Below are 25,050 nucleotides of genomic sequence, written 5' to 3' on the forward strand. Positions count from 1 at the left end.
AAAATTATAGACCAGTTGCACTAACATCGCACATCATAAAAGTATTTGAGAGAGTGATTAGGAGTCAGGTCACCAATTTCATGGAGACCAATGACCTTCACAACCCAGGCCAACATGGATTTCGAGCGGGAAGATCGAGCCTCTCACAGCTACTTGAGCACTACGACAAAGTCACTGAGGCATTAGAAGAAAAACAGAATGCTGATGTGATATACACGGACTTCGCAAAGGCTTTCGATAAATGTGACCATGGCGTGATAGCACACAAAATGAAGTCAATGGGAATAACCGGTAAAGTAGGACGCTGGATACTCAGTTTTCTGTCAAACAGGACTCAGCGAGAAACGGTCAACCATATAAAATCTAGTCCAAGTGCACTGAAAAGCTCTGTACCTCAGGGTACAGTCCTTGCACCGCTGCTTTTCCTTATTCTCATATCAGATATAGACAAAAATACAAGTCACAGCTTCGTATCATCCTTTGCAGATGACACAAAAATCAGTATGAAAATTACCTCGGCTGAGGACATTGAAAAACTTCAAGCTGATATTAATAAAGTTTTCGACTGGGCATCAGAAAATAACACGATGTTTAACAGTGATAAATTCCAGGTACTCAGGTACGGTAAAAATGAGGACCTTAAACATAATACAAAGTACAAAACACAATCAAATGTACCCATAGTAGGAAAACAGCATGTAAAGGATTTGGGAATAATAATGTCTGACGACCTAACGTTTAAGGAGCATAACCAAGCAAATATTGCGACAGCCAGAAAAATGATAGGATGGATTACGAGAACTTTCAAATCCAGGGATCCCATCACAATGGTTGTACTCTTCAAGTCGCTTGTGTTGTCCCGTCTTGAGTACTGCTCAGTACTCGCTTCCCCCTTCAGAGCAGGAGAGATTGCTGAAATAGAGGGAATACAGAGAACATATACGCACCTAAAAGCACCTAAATTATTGAGATCAATAAAGCACCTAAATTATTGAGATCGTCTCAAAGCCCTCCAAATGTACTCACTAGAAAGAAGACGAGAGAGATATCAAATAATATACACGTGGAAGATACTGGAGGGCCAAGTACCAAATCTACACAGTAAAATAACAACGTACTGGAGTGAACGATATGGAAGAAAATGTAGAATAGAACCAGTGAAGAACAGAGGTGCCATAGGCACAATCAGAGAACACTGTATAAACATCAGAGGTCCGCGGTTGTTCAACGTCCTCCCAGCAAGCATAAGAATATTGCCGGAACAACCGTGGACATTTTCAAGAGGAAACTAGATTTATTCCTCCAAGGAGTGCCGGACCAACCGGGCTGTGGTGGGTATGTGGGCCTGCGGGCCGCTCCAAGCAACAGCCTGGTGAACCAGACTCTCACAAGTCAAGCCTGGCCTCGGGCCGGGCTTGGGGAGTAGAACTCCCAGAACCCCATCAACCAGGTAAAATATAACAATGAAATAGTAGCTGGTAACTGTAGGTGAACGAAAAATTAAATTCCAAATTGATTAGATGTTTTCCTAAATATAAAGATCGACCTGAAGGAATTTTATGAATTATGGACTAATTAAGCAAAAAAAAAAAAATAGGTAATTTTAATTGAAGAACAGATACCAGAGAATAGTTAGCGAGTACATTTATATTGTATAATGGGAGAAAGCCCCTGGTAGCCACGAATTAAAATAACCACCTACATTAATTGATAACTATGAAATAGTATCTGGAAACTTTATCTGAACGAAAACCCAATTCCAATTTGTTTAGATTTTTTTCTTAATATAAAGATCAACAGTAAGGAATCTTATTCATTATGGACAAATTAACAAAAAAAAACGATAATTTTCATTGAGGACCATATATTAGAGCATACTTAGTCACTTGTATATTAAAAGTATTGTGTATTTTGAACCATTGGGTTGGTAAACAAACAGAACGGCCTACCCGAAAAGTCTTAAGATAAAAAATTGTATATGTTTGCTAATTTATTATTTGATAAATGATTATTATTAATTTACGACGACTATAGAGGTTTCCCATTAGTTAAATTACTGTAGTCTGACTAAATGCTACTACAAAACCTATATAAATCCTGGGAAAGTCACAATGACCAGCGACATTAAAGCATAGAGGGATAAATAGTAACAGGCAACTGTCGGCGAACGAAAAATTCGTTTCCAAATTTATTAGATGTTTTCCTAAATATAAAGATCGATAGGCTGGAATTTTCTCGATTATGGCCTAATTAAGGCCAATATATATATATATATTTTTACTTGAAGAACAAATATCAGAGCATAGTCAGTGAGTTATAGAATAATAAGAGTGTGGTATTTCATTGTATAACAAGAGATAGTCCATGGAAGCGATAATAGACGTAGTTTTACACAAAATAACGTCCAAAAACAGCCGTAGAGTCAAACGGCAAATGTTGACGTTCTTTTTAAGAGGACAGGTTGACTAGCCAACGACTTGGCGACGGGTTTAAACAGCAACCATCTCAAAATTGTGGACGATCCGGTTGAAGCAGTAGTAACACCTGTGGTAACAGAACAGGTCAGATCCCAGGCAGAGACGTCTTTAGAATTAAAAAAAAAATATTAATTCTCCATATACCCAACAGATTGTTGTGAGCACTCCAAGAACTTCTCCTGATTCCACTGGTGAGCAGAAACATCGGGCTAGTCCGTCGGGAATAACCGAGCCAGAGGAGGAACCTCGTGTGCAAGAACCCACGGATACCTCAGAGTCTGGAGCGATGGCAGGTATGTACTTGCGGTATGGCAAAGTACGATGTTCACGGAACCAGCCAAGGACTCCCCAGACGGTCTGTGCTGAAGTATGTGAGGCGAGTGCACAGGTTCTCGGGCCCTCCATGTTCCAAACCAGGCTAATGGAAACAGCCAGTTATGGACATTGTAGGCTCGTGACAGTTGTTCCTCGTTAAGCCAAATGTTTCTTACTTGTATTTTCCTCATGTTTGCTCTACAAGGATCAGTGACTAAAGATCAGTGGCCGGACCAGCCGATGATAGCTCCTGTTATCATCGTATAACACTCACTCCATGAGTGTTACAGTGAAGGAGGAACCCAGAAGGTGATTGATAATACAGGAAAGGATTTTATAAGTGACCGTTCTCGGCTGGTTGGCACCCCTCGTGTAACTGGTGGGCCCAGCACCAATAATATATGGAACGTTAGTCAACCTGACGGTGGAAAAGTGAACGTACTCCTCATTAGGGTACAGCCACGGTGGGAACAAGTGCATACCTAGTCACCGGTCGAGCCGTAGGAACGTATTTCCAGGCAGTCCCTGTTACCCCAAATCATCAGTCCCCAGTATTCCAGGTTCCTGTCTCCCTGAAGGACCGCCAGATCAGAACAAGAATAGCTTTCTGTACGCAGCCACCAGTGGTACCACGATGCAGGGAGATATTGTCTGTTTGCCAAAGTTCGCCGCCCCTCCGCAGAACCTTAACCAAGACACATAAGGTAACTGTGCCCCTGACAGGCACACCAGTCAGATCGTTTGGAGGTCACATCCATCAGATCATTGTCTATGATCTTCAAGTTCACTGTGCCAGGCTCTTCTACTATGGCAGTTCTTCAGACTGGACGTCCTCACAACATCGGTCCATTGTCTACGTACATCCGATTGGTTGTGTTCGATCCTACTAATTTGGTTTCTTTTCTTTTTGGAAGCCTAACCAAATTATTTTTGGTAAGGTGTTACAGACTCGTCACCACAGTCTGAGTGTGGCCTGGTAATTCCAGCGCCATCTATGAGTCTGCACTCCATCTCGCTTGATATTGGATGTTACGTAAACAATGCCATCTATTGGTGGTGGTGCGACAACGGCAAATGGCTCTGGTTTCCTGCCTTGACTAGACAGAGGTCGTTGTGGATGACCTCTGGTGAGGTGACGGATAAAAATCAGCGAAACCTAGATCCTACGTGCATGATGTCAACTCCCAGTGAGTAAGTGTTACCTCCTGATTTCCCCAGTGTACCATCCTGTTAACTGATGACGTGTTATGTCCACAGAGGTGACGTGTGCAGGCAGCACTACTGGAGAGGGCAGTTTTACCTTGGGTAGTCCACGTACTCTCTGCTTGGTCCTGGAAGAAGACCGGGTACACCGCCGCCAATCTGAGAAGTGTGTTAGCTGCTGATTTATGTAATGTTGGAAGGGATCGGCGTACCGCGGGATTGGCTTAAGAGAGTAACGGACAACAGTAAGGTGCCTGTAGTGAAGTGCTGCTAGCAGTTTGCTAGAGGTTTCTGCCAGGGGTTAGCTACCCCTGTATATGGTTGTGTGACCCCGATCAGCGTGTGGCTGAGGTCCTCTGCCAGCGAGTGGCTGGAGAGCTGTCGTGGGGTACAGGCACCTCGTACGTGGGCCAGCCCACCGACACAGTATCACAAGGTGAAACTCGCTAGTGTTTCCCAGTTCGGTTGGACAAGGTACTGGGTGAGAGAAACGCTGGGGTTGGCGAACACTGCATGTGTCTTGAGTGAAAGAGATACTGATGTACACAAGTATAGTAATAGTTTATTTATTCTAATATATATATTTTATTGGTGGAAATGTGTATATATTGGTGAAGGAAATAGTGTTTTGTTTATCCTCCCCTTTCTCTCTATTGCACTATATAGTCAAATCTTGAAAGCGTACAACCGACTTGGGGTCAGATACAAAAAACACAGTTCATCCATCAAGAACCCGGTTACTGGTCCATAGTGACAGTAACACTGCTAACCTTCCTACTTATCAATGCGATTCTTCCTACTTGTCACTTCCAACCTTCCTAGTTGTCACTACAATTCTACCTAGTTGTCATAAGTATCCCTTCTAGTTATCACTGCTAACCTCCCTAATTATCACTGCTAACCTTCCTAGTTATCACTGCTAACGTTCCTAGTTATCACTTTTAACTTTAGTTATTACTGATAGCCTTCCTAGTTATCAGGTCTAAATCTCCTAGTTATCCATGGTATTCTTCCTAGCTATCACTGCTAACCTCCCTACCTATCACTGCTAGCTTCCATAGGTATCACTGCTAATCTTTCTAGTTGGCACTGCTATCCTTCTTAATTATCACTTGTATCCCTCTTAAATTTTCACTGTTAGCCTTCCTAGTTGTCTCCGCTTTTCATCCTAGTTATATCTTTTAACCTTTCTAGTTATAACTGCTAACCTTCCTAGTTATCACTGCTAACTTTCATAGTAATTCCATATATCCCTCCTAGTTAGCCCTGGTATCCTACCTAGTTATCACTGTTAACCTTCCCAGTTATCATTGCTAATGTTCCTTGTGTTCACTGTTAACCTTTATAGTTATCACTGCTAATCTTTTTAGTTATCACTTCTAGCTTTCCTAGTTGTCATTTCTAGCCTTCCTAGTTATCACTGCTAACCTTCCTAATGGTCACTGGTAACCTTACTAGTTTTCACTGCTTACTCTCATAGTATTCCCATATATCCCTTTTAGTTATTTCTGCTAACCTTGGTAGTTATCTTTCAAGCATCCGGTATTATTACTTTCCTAGCTATCATTGCTAACCTTCCAAGTTATCACTGCTATCTTTCGTAGTTATCATTGCTAACCTTCGTAGTTATCACTGTTAATCTTCCTAGTTGGCACTGCCAACCTTCCTAATTATCTCTACAAACTGTCGTATTTATCATTGCTAACCTTTCTAGTTATCATTGGTATCCTTCAGAGTTATCACTGCTAACCTTCCTAGTTATGTTAAAATATCTACTTATCACTGCTAACCTTTCTGGTTATGAATGCTAATCATCCTGGTTATCACTCCTGACATTACTAGATATCACTGCTTACCTACTTGGTTATCACTGTTAACATTCCTAGTTATCACTTTTAATATTCCTAGTTATCATTATCCTTTCTAGTTATAACTGATTACCTTCCTGGTTATCACTGCTAACCTTCCTAGTTATCATTGCTAAATTTCCTTATTTTCACTGCTAACTTCATAGTTGTCACTGCTAACCTTCCTAGTTGTCACTGCCCACCCTCCTCGTTATTACAGTCAACCTTCCTAGTTATCACTGCTAACCGTCCTGGTTGTTACTCTTAACATTGCACAGACAAATGAAAATAAAATAAAAATTCAGGTATGGCTCCAGAACCTCGCAATGAATACAGTAGACTTCCGGGCTGGTCGATGTTTGTCCTATCATGGCTGAGTGGGTTGAGGCAAGTGTCTGGGATTCACCAGAGCGCCGGTTCTAGTTATCTCATGGCCCCAAAAGTATTTTCTCCTAACATTCCTAGAAATTATAAATCTACAACCTTTTTTATAAAATTTTTTTTAATTTGAATAGAGGTTTAAGTTACAATTAACCTTCCTAGTTAATACTATTCCTCTTCCTTTTTATTCCCAGTACTCTTCCACGCTTAGAATTATCACAATATCTTCACAAACGTCAAATTTATGCATGAATTACCATGGTAAAAATAACCATAAAATATGCCAGAGATTATTGAGAACTGATAAACTATAAGAGTGTCGGTATATTTTGTGACAGATATTGGGCCAATCAGAACACGCCAAGATCTGAAAACCCCCACCAAAATAATGTAACTGACCAATGACAAACTGCATAGTTGCACTAAAGAGTAATTAGCCAATGAAAATCAGTGATGCAGAGTAAAATGGCCGCTACCGTGGTAACTGGCCAATCGGCGGCGAGCGCCCGCCCTAGCCGGAGGAACAAAGAGACTCTGGCAGTATAATCAATACTGAGGTAGTGAGGCCGGCCGTCCACACTGGCGGGGTCAGAGGGGCGCTGGGAAAAAACATGCTTTTTAAAAAAACTTTATTTTTCATGTGCTTTTCATGTGAGGGAAATCAGTTTCTCCGAATCTCCGAAAGCTCTTCACCGATGGCTTTGAAATTTTGACTCAACGTTGCATTCGAAAAGGCGTCTTTTTATATATCTACTATATAGATGCCACACCTGTGACGGGTAAAAAGGTTCATATTTGAAAAACAGCACCATCTGTTGCACATCATGGCAACATGCACGCTATACTAATTGTCATGAATTCCATTTCAATGTTTCCAATTGCATTGATAAATTTTATTTTCATAGATTTCGATTTATTTTATTTTTTATTTAATTATTTTGTGACATTGTGTTGGAATTGAGCTGTGTTTTTTGCCATACTGTTCATTTTGTAAGTATAAGTATAGATCCCACACCTGTGACAGGTAAAACTGTTTTTTTCTTGACAAACAGCGCCATCTGTTGCCTGTAAGAGCAACACACATGTTTTACTAAATATGTTACAATTACATTTCAATATTTCTGATTGCATTGATAAATTGAATTTTCATTGATTTTGATTTATTTTCATCTTGATTTAATTATTTTGTGTGAATTGCGTTGGAATTGAGCTGTGTTGTTTACCATATCGATCATTTCGTGAGTATTGGAAATTTTGTACTTTTTAATCTTTATAAATAAAAATGGAAATGTTCGTTTGTTCATAATCGCTAATCTCCGAAAGTTTTTCACCGATTGCATTGAAATTTTTACATTTTGTTCCATTTGCATCTGGCCAGGTTTTTATACACATAATATATATCACGTCTGTGACAGTAAACTGTGAGTAAACACAGTCTGTGACTGTGACGCCGCACAAAAGTAGCCAAGGCAGCGACGCATCAGGTTCTGGTGACCGTCATGGGACATGTGCCGGAAAAATTCGGTCTTGGAAATTGGGGGACATACCGACAGAGGCCATACGTCCCGGAACCCCTACGCTGCTTCAGGTGTCAGAAATACGGCCTCCATCAGTCACGCTGCACAGGACAGGAGAGGTGCGGAGTGTGCAGCCTGAGACATCCAACCAAAGACTGTATTGCCAAGCACAAGGCAAACCAGACCACAACAGCCAAATGTCCAAATTGTGGAGGCAAACATCATGCCTGGAGCACAACCTGCTCTGCACGGAAACAAAAAGTGCAGACAGCTCAGGCCAGGATCAACACACTGCCCAGCAATACATACCCCAACACCAACGTCTGGAACACTCGTGCACAGCCACAACAGCCACCCGCTCTCACAGAGCAAAATTTCCCGAATCTGTTAATTCCGAATCAGACATTACACGAAAGTGTTGCAGAAGTACAGCAAAGGCAAAAGAGCAGAAAACACTTACTTTCGGAATCTACTCACCAGCTATACAGTTTTACCGAGGTCCAGCTGCACACCATCGTGAAGATCATGGCAGAGACCATTATCAATTGCCTACAGATGACGCAGAACGCCTCACAGCAACAGACTCAAGACATCACTTGTGTGATAATGGACAAGATCGTGCAGCAGACCACAGTTACACGAGAAATAGACAGTCTCCGACAGGATGGAGCACGAGAGGACAAACGCCGCAACTTGGACATACTGACTACCGACAACAGTCGGATAGTCAAGACTCCGGAACATCAACATTCACAAACGCAACTGCAAGAAGCAATGACCACCCACGATCAACAGAATCATCCAACACAGGAGACAGACAACAACAGCCAATGCAGTCTGATTTGCAGCAACGCCAACAAAGACGTATTGAACAGCAGAGATGCACAGGTTCCGCCAACACAAGAAACGGCCACGAGCAATCAATGCAGTCCGACTTGCAGCAATGCCAACAACATAGCGATGGACCACAGTTATGCACAGATTCCAACAACGTCGGGGATGACCACGAACTATCAATGCAGTCCGATTTGCAGCGATACGACTTGCGAGGCGGAGAATATAGAGGTCGATTCCGAGGAGGAGTTCTAGTAGAACAAGCGACACCAACCGAACCCGTCGTCTGGCCATTACGAATTCTGCAGTGGAACATACAAGGTCTTGGAAATAAAAAACACACACTTCAGGTGGCTGCAATCAGCACGAAAGCAGATATAATCGTTTTGGAAGAAACTCTTTTCCCAGCCACGAAATCCTTCAGATTAACTGGATATCAGCACTATGTTCTACCGTATGAGCAGGGGAGACTAAGAGGATTAATGACCCTAGTCAGAAACACCATACCCAGCAAGAAAATAGACTCGGTTTCATGTGGGGATGGAGTAGAGGTATTAGCAATTACAGTGAATATGGCTAATTTTGAGCTCCTCATATACAACATCTACAAGCCCCCTAGACGTAAACTAGAAGCAGAGGCAGTGCTTGCCTTGGCCACGCAGGAAAATTTAATTATTGCTGGAGATTTTAATGCTCATCATCCAGAGTTAGGTGCAACTGGGCCAGCCAATGCAGATGGGCGCCATTTAGCTGCAGCTCTGCGAGAAGTACCTGAAATTACACTTCTCAACACTGGGGAACCCACTCACGTTCTAGGAGGTTCCCTTGATCTTGCATTCATCTCAACAGCACTCCAGCAACAGGCGAAGTGGGAAGTAGACCCGGTGATCACCAGTGACCACTATGCTACTGTCACGACACTAAACCTGGCACGACCTCCTACACCACCTGCGCAGCCTCGGTGGAATTTAGGAAAGGCCAATTGGAATGTATACCAGGAAGAACGTGAAAAATGGTATGCAACGTACACGCCACCTGAGGATTTGAACATACACGAGACCAATCTGCAGGAAGCCGTTGCAGCTGCTGCGAACAAAGCTATTCCAATCATTATCACAGGTAACACAAAACGAAAGAACTATTGGTTCTATAGTAATGACGTTAAAGAACAGAACCACAGAGTCAATATCTTCAGAAAACATCTAAAGAGAAACCCCACACCAGAAGGAAGAACTCTGCTACGAGCGGTGATATCTGAAGCAAGGCGAGTTTCTCGAGAAGTAAAGGAGGCAAGATGGTTTGAGTGGTGTCAAACTCTAAATGAACATAGTAGTCTTGGCAAGATATGGGGTCAGATTAAAACTATATCAGGTCGACCAGCCCGGCCATAGGCATGTATTCAACCATTGCAGGAGGCTGAGAGACTTGCTCTCCAATTTGCAGAAAGAACAGCTTCATATCAGCTTCCTGCAATGGTCCGAAGGCAGCAAGAACACTTAAAACAAGAGAGGATGACAGTCATTCATGAGGGCATAGCTATAAATGACGAATGTGACTGTCCCTTCACCGAACAGGAACTAAGCAGAGCCAAAAAAGGTGGTAAGGACACTGCACCAGGTGCTGATAACATTACATACTCAATGACCGCACATGCAGGTCCTGCTGGAGACCGAGGGATATTGGACGTCATCAATGCGTCTTGGCAGCAAGGCAAACTACCGCCCTCTTGGAAGAAAGCAGACATCATACCGATTCCTAAGCCGAATGAACCTGGCAATTACAGACCCATTTCATTAACATCATGCGTTAGTAAAACTGCCGAACGGATGGTCTTAAATAGGCTACTGTGGAAGACTGGAGACCTTCATAAACACATATTTGGCTTCACTAGAGGAGTAGGTACTGCAAACTGCATAGCAACATTACTAGGAACAGTTAACTCGGGTCCAGCTATAGTGGTCTTCCTTGATCTGGAAAAAGCGTTTGAACTTGCAAGCCCGCCAGCAATACTACACACCTTAGTTAAAAAAGGTGTGAGGGGGAAAATGCTAGCATGGATTCAAGATTACCCAAGTCACAGGTATGCCAGAGTAAAGTTGCAAGGACAAGTGTCGGACTACCACTTGCACGAGAATGGGACTCCACAAGGAGGAGTCCTCAGTCCTAGTCTTTTTAACATCCTTATGGAAAACCTTGTTACCATGTCCTTTACAGAAGGGGTTACATTGCTAAGCTATGCTGATGATCTAGCATTAGTCATTACGGGTCCTTCACTTCTAAATAAAGCTCAAGGTGCTTTAGATCAAGTGACATCTGAATGCAGTGTTTTAGGGCTAAAAATATCTGCACAGAAGTCTAAGGCGATGAGACTAGGTGGCAACACTCCAGACAGGCACCTACGCATTCAGGACATTAACCTTCAGTGGGTTACACAATATCGATATCTCGGAGTGTGGATTGATTTTAAAATGACATTCCATAAGCAAATTCAATATCTAAAGGAGAAAGCAAAGTCACGAATATATATAATAAGAGCAATCACAGGGCCCCGTCTAGGAGCGGGACACAGAATGTTGAGAATGTTTTACATACACGCTGTTCGTTCCCTGGTTGATTATGCAGCGCCTGCCTTACTCACTCTTTCTCCTGGTCAGTGGGCAAACGTTGAGGATCTTCAAAATGATGCATTGCGAGTCATAACAGGTGCTCCCAGATGGACTAAAATACTGAACCTAAGACTAGAAACAAAGCTAACATCGATTGAAATAAGGGTAAAGGGGATTGCTGCGTGCATGCTGACCAAGATATTGACTAGACCTAGAATCAGTTCACTTAAAGATATGATCACTGGAGCACTAACTCTGGACAGAAGAGCCTCCAATGGCAACAGGTGGACCCATTGTGCGATAAACGCCATCGATATATTCGATATGGCAAACACAGTCACTGAGAGGGGTGTCGACAACATACATGCAGACTTTGTTATACAAGCCCCTTGGGAATCTCTGCCAGCAGACTTTAAGATTATGGCTCTTGACGGAAAGAAGAACCAGACACATCCTCATCTGCTACGTCACATTGCACAGATGCATATAGAAGCAACCATGGCATCCGACAGCTTCACTTACTTCACGGATGGGTCAGTGGACCAGCAGGGACAAGAAACCGGAGCTGCAGTTAAAGCGGGAAACTGTATATAGTTGGAGGCTCTCAAATGGGTGTTCGACTTTACAGACTGAGATGCTAGCCATTCAAAAGGCTTTGGAACATGCTCTTGCTGAACACCGACAACATGTTATCATCCATACAGATTCGAGAACCGCCATTGAAACCTTGCAACAAGAACACATATGTGATAACATCCATCTGATCACAAATGTCTTATCATTCATGCACACACTCAAACGACAAGGCCGACGGGTACTTATCAACTGGGTGCCAAGTCATGTGGGACTATTAGGTAATGACATTGCAGACGACGCTGCAAAACTTGCTACTAAGAGGGGAAATGTAGACATTTACATACCTCAGAGTCTCTCCCAGATGAAGAAAGTAATTCGAAACAGAGCAATGCGAAAGATGTACAGTGACCACAACACAGCAGTTGCAACATCAGGATCTGCGGGTTGGTACAAGAATTCAACCAACTACGAACCACTTAGTTTGATGAAAGGGGGCAGTAGAACAACAGAAGTGCACTTACATCGCATCAGGCTTGGATACCCATGTGCATGGGAAATAGGCTTACAGGTCCCGGAAGATGAGAGGAAATGTCAACACTGTGGAGAAATGCCCGACAGACCACTGGAACATTATCTAACACAGTGCACAGTTACAAACCCGTTAAGATTTCACCTTCGATTCAACAGAGCAGAGGAAGTTGTTAAACACATATGGCACAATCTTACTGAAGCGACCATACGAGTCATACATACTCATCCTCCGTCCAAGTAAAATAGAAACAAGCATCACTTAGTGGGCTAGCCAGAGGCTTAGGGCCCGCGCAGGATTATCCCTGCTAAAAAGAAAAAAAAAATGTGACTGTGACTGTGATATCACGTCTGTGACAGTAAAAAAATGCTTTTTCTGAAAAACTTTTTTTTCATGTGTTTTTCATGTGAGGGAAATCTTCGAAACCTCTTTACCGATTGTTTTGAAATTTTGACACAACATTGCATTCGAATAGGGGTGTCTTTTTTTTTTATACCTACTATATAGATGCCACACTTGTGACAGGTAAAAACATTCGTTTTTGAAAAACAGTACCATCTGTTGCACATAATGGCAACATGCACGCTATGCTAAATATGTCATGAATTCCATTTCAATGTTTCTGATTGCATTGATAAGTTGAATTTTCATAGATTTTGATATATTTTCATTTTGATTTAATTGTGTGAATTGCGTTGGAATTGAGCTGTGTTGTTTACCATACCATTCATTTCGTGTGTATAGTCAATTTTTTATCTTTTAATCTATATAAATAAAAATGTTCGTTTGTTCAAAATTGTTAATCTCCAAAAGTTTTACACTGATTGATATGAAATTTTCACACAATGTTCCATTCGCATTCGGCCAGGGTTTTATATACAAACTATATAGATACCACGTATGTGACGGTAAAAAACATGCTTTTTCTGAAATTTAAGTTTTCCATGTGAGGGAAATCTTCGAAAACTCTTTACCGATTGCTTTGAAATTTTGATACAACGTTGCATTCGAATTGCCACGTATTTTGATATGTCTACTATATACATGCCTCACTTGTGTCAGGAAAAAACATGCTTTAAAAAAAAAAACAGTACCATCTTTTGGAGTTACGAGCAACACACGCTGTAATCTCTGAAAGTTCTTCACCGATTGCTTTGAAATTTTGACACAACGTTCCATTCATATATGTGCATGTTTTTTATATACCTACTATATAGATGCCACACCTTTGACAGGTAAAAACATGCGTTTTTGAAAAACAGCGCCATCTGTTGCACATAATGGCAACATGCACGCTATACTAAACATGTCATGAATTCCATTTCAATTTTTCTGATTGGATTGATAATTTTTTTTTTCATAGATTTCAAATTATTTTATTTTTTATTGAATTATTTTGTGACAGTGTTGGAATTGAGCTGTGTTGTTTGCCATACTGTTCATTTTGTAAGTATAAGTATAGATCCCACACCTGTGACAGGTAAAACTATGCTTTTCTTGACAAACAGTGCCATCTGTTGCCTGTAAGAGCAACACACATGCTATACTAAATATGTTACAATTACATGTCAATGTTTCTTACTGCATTGTTAAATGGAATTTTCATAGATTTGATTTATTTTCATTTTGATTTAATTATTTTGTGTGAATTGCGTTGGAGTTGGGATGTGTTGTTTACCATACTGTTCATTTTGTGAGTATAGTTAATTTTTTATTTTTTTTTATATTTTCATATAATTTAACTGTTTTTCTTATTCCAGTGATGGGAACATCATATCACTTGATGTTCCTAATTTTCTGATCTGAACATCATACCATTTGGGAAGGCATCAGGCGAGGGAGTGGGGAATGGTGGGGATGACGAGGGGCCGGAAGTGAGAGATTGTGGGGAGGACGAGGGGACTTGGGAGGGGGTAAATGTGGGAAAGGATGAAGGGACGGGGGAGTTTTGGATGGTGGGGACGAGGGATTGTGGGAATGGAGAATGGTGGGGAGGAAAAAGGGACAGGGGAGTGGGACATAGTGGGAAGGAAAAGGGGATGGTGGATTTGGGAATAGTTGGAAGGCCGAGGAGGGTGGGGAGATAATGGTGGGGGAGGACTAGGGGACAAGGGTGGTTGCTGTAGCTCAGCAACGCACATGCTTTGCTGAGCCACAGCAACGTGTGGCCGGGTACTGCTAGTATATGTGTGTGTATGTATGTATATATAATATATATATTAATATAATATATATATAGGGGGGTACCACCACTGGTGCAATTATAGGGACCCACAACCTCAGAGAAGGGAACACAGAGCATTCAGGGAAAAACTTGCCATTTAACTCTTAATACGAAAGAGTGTTCGCTTCTACCACCCCCCTTTTTTTTATTATGGTGTACACTTTATTATGCAAGTTTATACAGTTACATATCTGATTTTATACAAAAAATGAACATTAAGAGGACACAAGAAAAAGTTTGCTTCCTAGAGGCTGTAGATTTCCTCGAACTCCTCCGACGCCAGGCAGGAACCGAGGATGCAGTGGGCATTCCCTCTCTGGATCGCGACACTGAGGCGCTGAAAGAGAAAACTTGTCGCTCTAGTGTCTCTTGTGGTGTCAATGAGCTTGGAACCAAGATCCTTAAGAAACCTTCTTGCACTCTCACCCCATGGGCCTAGGGTCTCGGACCATATTGGAACGAAGTTGTACCGTTGATCTAATTGCCTGTACTTGACTGACTTTTGTTTTTCTCTGTGTCGCTGTGGCTCCTGCTGTGCCAGCAGAGAGGGTGATGTATGTCGTTGCCAGGGTGGATACGCAAGTATAGTCCCATGCCAACTGCCTGCCACCCTTCCACGGACGCAGTGTGATTCCGTCTGGTCGGCCGGTTAAGCTAACAGAGTCACGGTTCAGTAGGTTGCGGGGCTCTCTCCGCTGGACACTGAGCAGAGGCAAGGCTTCTTTTAATGTCGTTGACTTCGTCGTGTCTAGTGTGCCAACCACCCGATTTTCCACAGTGCAGGCCATGCAATCCGTATTTGTCACCATGTCAGCATCTGCCTCGCCGCAAATACACCTGTGAACAGTGTGGATAGGGACAGCAAGGCAGAGAGCGACTGCAATACGGAGCTCCTACAGATCAAGACGTGTGCTTGTCGCAGACATCCCCCTCCCTATCCGGCCCGTTGGCGTCGTGAGGGGGCTTGGTGGACGGCTGCCGGAGTGTGATGCTCCGTTGGGCAGTCCTCTGTCCTTTTCTGGCCTTGCACTCCTGCTGCTGTCTTCTCCAATTGTGCCGGATCGCTTTTCCTTTTCCTTATGTTTCGTTTTTCTCCCCCCTCTTCTCCTATCTGCTTGTCGTTTCCTGCCGACCTTTTGCTTGTTTTGGATTATTTCTTTAGACTTCTTCTATTTTGACGCCCGGGTGCTTGAGAAGGCATACTCTTGCACCCGTAGAACTGTGTAGTACCCAACGTCTCGAGCGAGGGGAACCTTTTATTGTCAATCCCCCTTTCGTCGCTGAACTCGATCTCAACGGACTGACGGTTCTTAAGGTGGCGTTTGTGGGGCGTATACTCACGACGCACCCCTAAGGGGCCCCGGCATGATCGGCGATAGCTTCCTGTTGGGTGTCCTGCCTCTAATTGTGGCTCCATGGTGGGTATGGGGGCACATTCGTGGATGAATTTGTCACTTTTCGTCTTTATGTCGTTGAATGTTTCCGTTGTACCCTCTCAGGCTCGTGGGGTGGGCGACCAAGCCCCCGAGTCGGCCTGTATTGGAAGACCAGGCTCTGTAGCTCCCGCTGCGTTGGGCCCCGACCTTGCTCCTCCTTTGACCGTCCTGACTTCTTCCCCCAGCTCCCCTCCCTCCTCTGTGGTTGGGTCGAGCCTCCTGCCCCCGGTGGTGACCACTTCGTCCCCTGGTGTGGCTAAGTCTTTCGTTGTGACTACTGCGCCTTTTGACCCCTCTCTAGGGGTTCTCAACGCCGTTCGCGCCCCAACCGCACTCGCTCGATTCCTTCCCGTGCTGATGCATATCAGGCCTTGTTTGGTCCTGCTTCATGGGCCAAATACTTTGATCTCCTCCCTCTTGATTCTGCGCCTCCTGACGATTTCTCCCTCCATCGGCATCTTGTAGATTCCGTGGATGTGTCTGTTACTTTCAACCCCACTCGTCTCGGTACACATGTCGTTGCTGCTCCTTCTCAGGATGCGGCTTCCCGCTTGGCTGCCTTATCTTGCCTTGGCGAGATCCCTGTTCGGGTCTCCAAGAACGTTCAGATGAATGCCAGTGTTGGCACTATTCTCCTCCCAACCCATGTTGCAACCGGTGTTCGGGATCTGCAGGATTGCCACGATGATATTCGGCATATCCTTGATGCCCAAGGCCATTCTGTCCTCCAGGTTGACTCGTTTACTCGTCCCCCTCGTGGTCGTCGCCGTCAACCCCTTCGCGTTGTGAAGATCACCTTTGATGGTAGGACCCTTCCATCCTCTGTCATTCTTGCTGGTGCTAGGTGCTCTGTCCAGGAGTATATTCCTTCCCCTCGACTTTGTAATAAGTGCTGGAGGTTTGGGCATGGTGCCCTCCGCTGCTCTTGGACTGTCTCTCTCTGTCCTTTGTGTGGGAGTGAAGGTCACTCTAAGTCGGAGTGCACTTCTCCCCAAGCTCGCTGCCTCAACTGCGGTGAGGCCCATCCTACCTTCTCCCATGCCTGTATCCATTACAAGCTTGAGGCAGCCGTCCTTAACCTGAAGCACCGGGAGCGTTTATCTTTTCCTGAGGCGAGGCGCCAGGTTCGCCGGCTCCCGCCTTATACTAACATCTCTTATGCTCGCGTGTTGCGCTCTTCCTCTCCTCGTCCTTCCCCCCTTCCTCAAGACTCTCAACCGTTTCCGGGCCTTGGACCCTGATACGCCCACTGCCCCCTCCTTTGTTCCTTTGAGTTCTCTCCCGAGGGGTCCCCCTCCTGGTCCTCTGTCTGGGGTTCCCCTTCTTTCAACCCGGTCTGTCATGTCTCCTGTGTCTTCTTCCTCGTCCCCCTCCGATCCTCCTTCCCATCCTCTTCCTCCATCTATCGGCTCTCCCCACCGCATGTCGGTTCGGGCGGATGTCCATCGCTCTCCTAACGGCCGTCGTGTGTGCTCTCGTTCGGCTTCTCCTGTTGAGACACTGGAATCCGTTGCCCGGTACGTAGTTGCTGGGACACCGGTTTCTTTAAGTCAGAAGCGTAAGCCTGGCTCCTCTCCTTCCTCTTCCCCGGCGGGTAAGAAGGCTTCGCTCTCTTCCTCAGCTCCTACTTCTGGCTCTGTTGCTCCTTCCCCTCCCGTTTCAGTGATTGCGCCCCCTGTACCTGCTATGGAGGTTTCTTTGGCTCCTGCTTCCCTTTCGGTTGCTGCTCTTGCTGGGGTGCGCTCCCCTCTTTCTACTCCCCCTCTTCCTGCTGCTGTCCTTGATTGCTCCTCTCAGTTGTCTCCTCCTCTTCCTCCTCCTCCTCTTTGTGAGAGTTTGTGTAACTTGTGAGAAGTTTTGGAATAAATTGAAATTGGTATAAGGAATTTTAGCTCGGAAAATTTCTAAGAATTTTCTTTATTCTTTAACCTTTATTCCTGTCGTGATATTCAACTAGGTCGCCTGAGGAACGACTTGCTTAGCTAACACACCAGTGTAGTAAACAGCTCATTCCTCACTTTGGGACCAGGTATGAACAATTGACTAGGAGCGAGCAAACGCCGAGACCCCAATGAAAATTGAAATCCCCTTCACTAGGCCGCTGATCTCCGCCAATCGCCGAAGCGAATCTAACGAGTAGGTCACAGGCTCTCACAACAATAATTTATTGTTGTGTGGTGCCGTATATTTGATCCAAAGCTCAGAACTAGTCTCAACTTTATTAGTCGAGTGTGAAGAACATTTGCATAACAATAATAATGTGTGGGGTGTAACGAAAAGACAGTGTTAACCATAACAACTTAGTTTATTCAATAAAGTACTAACTACTACAACAAAACAAAAAAAATGTCAATGACGTTACTCGAAATTCTTCCTGTGACACTATCAATGACAGCTAGACACCAGCCCCTCGGACTGCATAATGAACTAACTCGAACATAAGCGTGACCACAGAGGAATCAACAAGAAACAAGAACTAACAGATCTATAATCACAATCAACAAGAAACAAGAACTAACAGATCTATAATCACAATTACAACAAATGACACAGTAGGTTCTGAAATACGTCTCCAGTAACCTCCTAACTGTTCTACGCCTCAGTGCAGTCTACACCTGCAATGGCGGTTGCAATGCAATCAAATCAGTAGTCTTTCAATGACAACAATAACTAATGGGTTCACTGGCAACTCCAGCACCCTTCCTCAAATTAATCCTTACGTTAACACTCCGTCCCACAGACGATCAACAATCAATAACAATTGATTTACGTTAATAACACAATAACGTTTACGTTAATAACAAGGTAACATTTACGTTAAATTAATAACTCTTGCAACTGTCACTAGTAACGCGGAAATTACACAACACTCTACCCGTCGAGCATTCAGTGAGAAAATCCCATTAATCCCTGTACTACCAGACAGCTGATTAATCTCTTTACTAGTTACGTTAATTTACGTTAATCGGTTACTAATCACTCAGAGATGGTAAACTCTGATTTACAATGTCCAAAGTGCTAAGAGAACGGTAATCACTCGTGATTACCTTTAGAGTAATTAATTACTATCCTCAAGATCAATAATTAAACAATTAAAATACGCAACCTTTCACACTGGCTCAGCAATTTACATTAAGGTATGAATTCCGTCTGAGCCTTCCATACTCAGACCAATTCAGGTGGCTAATAACAGTAATTAGCCCCACGTTTACGTTATTCTAAAATGACGCTACTCCTCCCACGAGTCAATCAAGTGCCGGTACTTCCGGGCAGATAACGACGTTACGTTAATGGAACAATGTAGCCTTCGTGTGAGTCGATCAAACAGGATCGAGGTTAATTACTTTGACTTCCTGAAACACGTCAATTACCCGGCCCACTGACCGTTAATTACGACAGACAATACTCTAATTCTTATCTGGCTGATGGCTAGGCTCCTCGAGACTACCGTAGCTGCTTACAGGAATGTAAATTAACCCAAACGCATTCTACATTACTCAAATTGTCAAAGAACAAATTCTCTTAAAGCAATGGGCGTTCCCTTGGTTACATTATATTAATTGCCTCGCAATCACCTGACTGAATACTGGACTTCGATGTCCTACCAGATAACCAGGAGAATATATGTGTACCCAAGTACTCGTCTACAGCCGAGTTCCCCCACGACAATGACAAATCACAATAACAAATCACAGTGATTTACATTACAATCCGGTTGCAATGACAATACTGCAGAATCTAGCAAAATAACATACAGGACATGAACCCTCTAGAACACTGCCCCACAATGGTTTTACTGGACTGCAATCACCTACGGTGATTGCTCATCACTAGCAACAATCACCATCAAATAACAACCCCTTTGCAATAACACACACGGTAAGTACTCTAATTTCCCACTATTAGAATACTGCACACACTTACTTACCTACTGTTGCAAATGACCCCAGTGCTCTCAATAACCCCTAGAACATAGGTCAATATATTGCAATCACCACACAGTAAATAACACAATAACACTGGGCACCGTGACACTACGATTATATATATATATATATATATATATATATATATATATATATATATATATATATATATATATATATATATATATATATATATATATATATATATATATATATATATATATATATAAAATTACTGCTGACACATGTAGCCTACAGCTACCAAACGTTATTGGGAACACTAAGGAGAATCTCACACTCCTTAAATCACATGGGTGAGTGATTTATCGATCACGCATGTCGATAAACACTCTCGAGAGTTATGTTACTTGACAGAGCGGGGGCGGTCTCTCTAGACAGCCTCATCACTCACCAAAACTCACCAAAATTACGTTAATACATATATATATATATATATATATATATATATATATATATATATATATATATATATATATATATATATATATATATATATATAACTTGTGACGGTAACGCGTTGGTGTTCGGCTGTTTAAGGCTAGGGGTATGGCCTCGTCACATAGTTATAAAAAAAAAAAATAGAAAAACTGGAACTTCGTCTGTGGTAAGGTAAGGAGAAGACACACAAAACACAAGTAAACTTTAACAATGAAATTTTAATGACGTTAAATAAATCAAAACATGAAAAAATGGACAAACAAATACTTATAATAAAATCAATCAATCAAAATAATAAGAATAATTAAATGACACAATGAAAAGTTACGTTAAGGCAAAAATAACAAGAAGTGCAATACAAAGTAAATGGGAGGTGTTGGAATATTGGCTTTAAGCCACCACTTCTCTCAGTACACACTAGCGTCTAGCCGGGAGGAGTGGTGACAACGAGAGCACCGAATATTCTGAGGTCTGAGGTCGTGGCGACCCCAGACATCAAGTAGTATGGGGGGGCGAGTGCAGGTGCAGCCAGACCGGCGACCAATCAGCGGAGCCGGTAGCGATCAACATGTAGTTTGGTGGTTTGAGTCCGAACAGGTGGCTGGCTGCATACGTTTTGCTCACCCTGGCAAGCCTTGCTGGTGTTGTTGTCGTTGTTGGACATGTCTTCCATAGTCGTTTTGTATAATTTCGACGACGTAATTATGGAGGGAAGAGCAGGCTCAATCTCTTGAAGGAGATTATCGTCACAACTCTCCCCCGAAGCCTGCGGTTCTGGAAGAAGTACGTCGTTATGTGGTGGAGTAATGGATGGAGTCGCTTCTACTTCATAAACTCTGGAGAGGGCATCGGCTATGGTGTTGTCAGAACCCTTGATATAGCGGATCTCCAGGTTGAAGTCTTGTAAATACAGAGCCCATCGTAGAAGACGCTGGTTGGTGAATTGGGCTTGATGTAGGAAGCGGAGAGGGTTGTGGTCTGAGAAGATGGTGGTAGACCTGGCGCCTTGTAGGTACGGAGCGAAGTGTTGGAGGTTCAGGACGATGGATAGTAGCTCCTTTTCAATAGTGCTGTAGTTCCTCTGGTGTGGTTTCAGTTTGTAGCTGTAGTAGCTGACAGGTAGAACCTCCTCGCCTCGTTGTTGCATCAGGACACCACCAACGCCGGTACCACTGGCGTCGACATGAAGGACGAAAGGCTTGGTGATATCTGGAGAGGCGAGAATGGGGTTAGAACAGAGGAGGAATTTGAGTTGTTCGAAAGCAACGGTTTGCTGTATGGTCCAATTATACCGTTGCTTGGGACTGGTTAATAGAATTAGAGGTGTGGCGACTGTACTGAAATTCCTCACAAACCTACGGTAGTAAGAGGCAAGACCAAGGAAGCGCAGGAGCTGCTTCCTGGTGGTAGGCTGTGGATACTGTTGGATGGCTTGAGTGTGTGAGTCTAACGGAGCTATGCTGCCACTCCCAATAACATGACCCAGATAACGCACTTTACCTTTCGCGAAAGTGGACTTGCCCAGGTTGATGGTGAGGCCGGCTGTCAGGAGCTTGGAGAACAGACGTCGCAGCTGGAGCAGATGTTCACTCCAGGAGTTGGAGGCTACGACGATATCGTCCAGGTAGGCGTATGTGTTATCCAAGCCCTGGATGACACGGTTGACAGCTCTTTGAAAGGTGGCCGGGGCATTACATAGTCCGAAAGGAAGGCGTTCATATCTGAAAAGTCCAAAAGGAGTGATGAAGGCAGATATCTCTTTAGCGCGCTCCGTTAGACACACTTGATAGTACCCCTTAAGCAAGTCCACTTGGGACAAGTACTGGGCACTACCAATGGCATCAAGGATGTCATCTATCCTTGGCAAGGGGTAAGCATCCTTGACAGTGACAGAGTTCAGTTTACGATAGTCAGTGCACAACCGCACCTTACCTTGGGGTTTGGGCACCAAGATACAGGGTGAGGCCCAGGGGGACTCACAAGGTGTAGCCAGTCCATGATCCAAGAGGTATTGCACCTCAGCACGCATGACTTCCTTCTTGCTCGGGCTGATTCGGTAGAAGGGTTGACGAATCGGCCGGGTGTCGGGGAGCAGTTGGATGTCGTGCTGGGTAACATTACACTCTTGGGGATCATCTCTGAACAACTCTTGATGTTCTCTGAAGATCTTGACGAGAGGTGCACTATGATTATCCTGAAAGTATTTGGGAAGATCATTAAGGATTTCGGAATTAGAAAGTGCTGACTCCTTGTCAGTGCTTTCGGGAGGAGAAGCCGGGAAGGTCTCACTGTGGATGTAGGGTTCTGTGAAAGTAGAATAATTAGTCAGGACAGTGGGAGGAGTACCATTATATTGCTTCAGGAGGTTGACGTGGCACAGCTGGGTCTTCCGCCGCCTATCTGGAGTTTTTATGACGTAGTTGTTGTTATTTTTGCACTCTTTGACGCAGTAGGGTCCTGAAAACCTGTTTTGTAAAGGTGAACCTGGGATAGGAAAATAGGCAAGGACGAAGTCTCCCGGCTTGAATTTTCTTACTTTGCTGGTCTGGTCGTAATGAGTCTTCATTCTCACCTGGGCTTTCAATAGATTATCATGGGCAAAGCGGTGGACTCTCTCTAGAATGTGTTGAAGGTTTTGAAGAAACTGGGGCACATTCTGATGCTCACTGAAGGTGGCATCTCTGAGAGAGTCTTTGAAAGCCTTAAGGGGAGTACGGCACTTACGGCCGTAGAGCATCTCATAAGGAGATACTCCTAGGGACTCATTGGGGAGACTTCTGAAAATACACATTATAAGGTCAATCTGCTTATCCCAATCCTTCGAGGTTTCACTACAAAACTTTTTCAAGAGTGCTTTGATGGTCTGATGACTACGTTCAAGAGAACCCTGTGAAGCAGGATGATAGGGGCTGGACAATACCTGTTTGATGTTGAACTCCTCCAGTGTCCTTTTGAAGAGATCACTGGTGAAGTTGGTGCCACAGTCACTTTGAATCTCCCTGGGAAATCCGTATTGAGTGAAGATCTTCAATAGATGTTTGATAACCGTAGCAGCCGTGATGTTCTTCACTGGAACTGCTATGGGAAATCTGGTGGTAGGACACAGGATGGTTAGGATGTAGGCGTTACCTGAACTGGTCCGAGGTAAAGGACCAACACAGTCTATTATGAGTCTGTGGAAAGGTTCCGCAGGCACCTGTATGGGAATCAGTGGTGCTCTGGGAATGGAGACGTTCGGTTTGCCTGCCATCTGACATGTATGACACTGTTTTACGTACTGTTTGACGTTATTTACCATACCTGGCCAGTAGTAGTCTTGACGAATCCCATGGTAAGTCTTGTTGAAGCCGTAGTGGGAGAATGCTCCGTGGGCCAGGTGTAGAATAGTGGGCCGCAGGCTGGTGGGAATCACAAGTTGTTCGATGTTGGCCCAATCGTCCTCCTCCTTCAGTTTACTGGGTCTATATCTGCGGTAGAGCAAGTTGTTCTCTAGGAAGAACCCAGGAACTGTCGGGTTGAGTCTCAGCCTGGAAAAACAATGGTGTTAAAGTAAGATCTTCCCTCTGCAACTTACGGAACTCCAACTTGGTCAGATGCGGGGGTAGTTTCTGAGGGTCTTGAGGGACAGCGGTAGCAGTAAAGTCAGCTGGCTGTGGACGTGCGGCTTGTGCACGGGTGGTCACGAGAACCGGAGGAGAAGCTTCATCACTCTCTTGAACCTCTGCTGGAACATACTCAAGAATAGGGTTTATTGGCACAGAGTTACACACCTGGGGTTTGTCCATGACGATCAGGTTGGTCGGTTGCAGGTCTTCTGCCAAGTCGTTGCCTAGGAGAAGTTGCACTCCAGGCATGGGAAAAGGCTTTTCCCTGACGGCGACTTGGACTTCCCCGTTCACGTAGGGACAATCCAGGTGGACTCTGGCGAGAGGGTATGGAGTGGTAGCAGTGAGGTCAGTGATGAAGACTGTTTCCCCGGTGTAGACTATGTTGGGCACAGCCGACTTCAAGATGATCGATTGTAGAGCCGCTGTGTCCCTCAAGATCTTCAATTTGAAACGTCCCTCCGGATTTGAACCGTTGGCAGAGACAGTTCCAGTATACAGGTGGTTACTGAAAAGAGAAAGATCATTAACATCAACACCAACATTCATCACAGGCTTACCGGACTTAGGAGGAGTTGGTTTGGGTCTTTGTTGGTCAGTGGTTCCCTTGTATTGCGACTTACCACACTTGTCTATGGTATGTCCATAGAGTCTACAATACTTGCAGTACAGTTGTGAACCAGCTTGATCGGGGCTCACCTTCTCGCAACTGTACCACGACTTCTTACTGGAGGATGGTTCAGGTGTCAGCCGGTGGATGAGGCTGTAAGTGTCAGCCGACTTAGCACACTTCAGGTAGTCGGTTTCTTCTTTATCTGCTAAGTAGAGGCGGCACACGTCTCAAGAATTCTTCAACAAGCATCAGGTTGACGAGTTCTGTAAAAGTAGAGACATGTGCTGCTTCCAGCCATTTCATGAAATACCTCCGTTTCGTGTTAGCAAACTCGAGGAAGGTAGTGGTACTTGCCTTCAGGTGGTCACGGAATTTCCTTCTATAACTTTCTGTGGAAAGTAGGTAGGCGTCCAACACTGCTTGTTTCAGAGTGTAGTAGTCATTCTCAGACGCCAAAGTACTGAGTGTGACTGCAGCTCTACCTGTAAGATGGACTCTGAGA

Source organism: Procambarus clarkii, chromosome 18 (assembly GCF_040958095.1).
Source record: "Procambarus clarkii isolate CNS0578487 chromosome 18, FALCON_Pclarkii_2.0, whole genome shotgun sequence".
Taxonomy (NCBI): domain Eukaryota; kingdom Metazoa; phylum Arthropoda; class Malacostraca; order Decapoda; family Cambaridae; genus Procambarus; species Procambarus clarkii.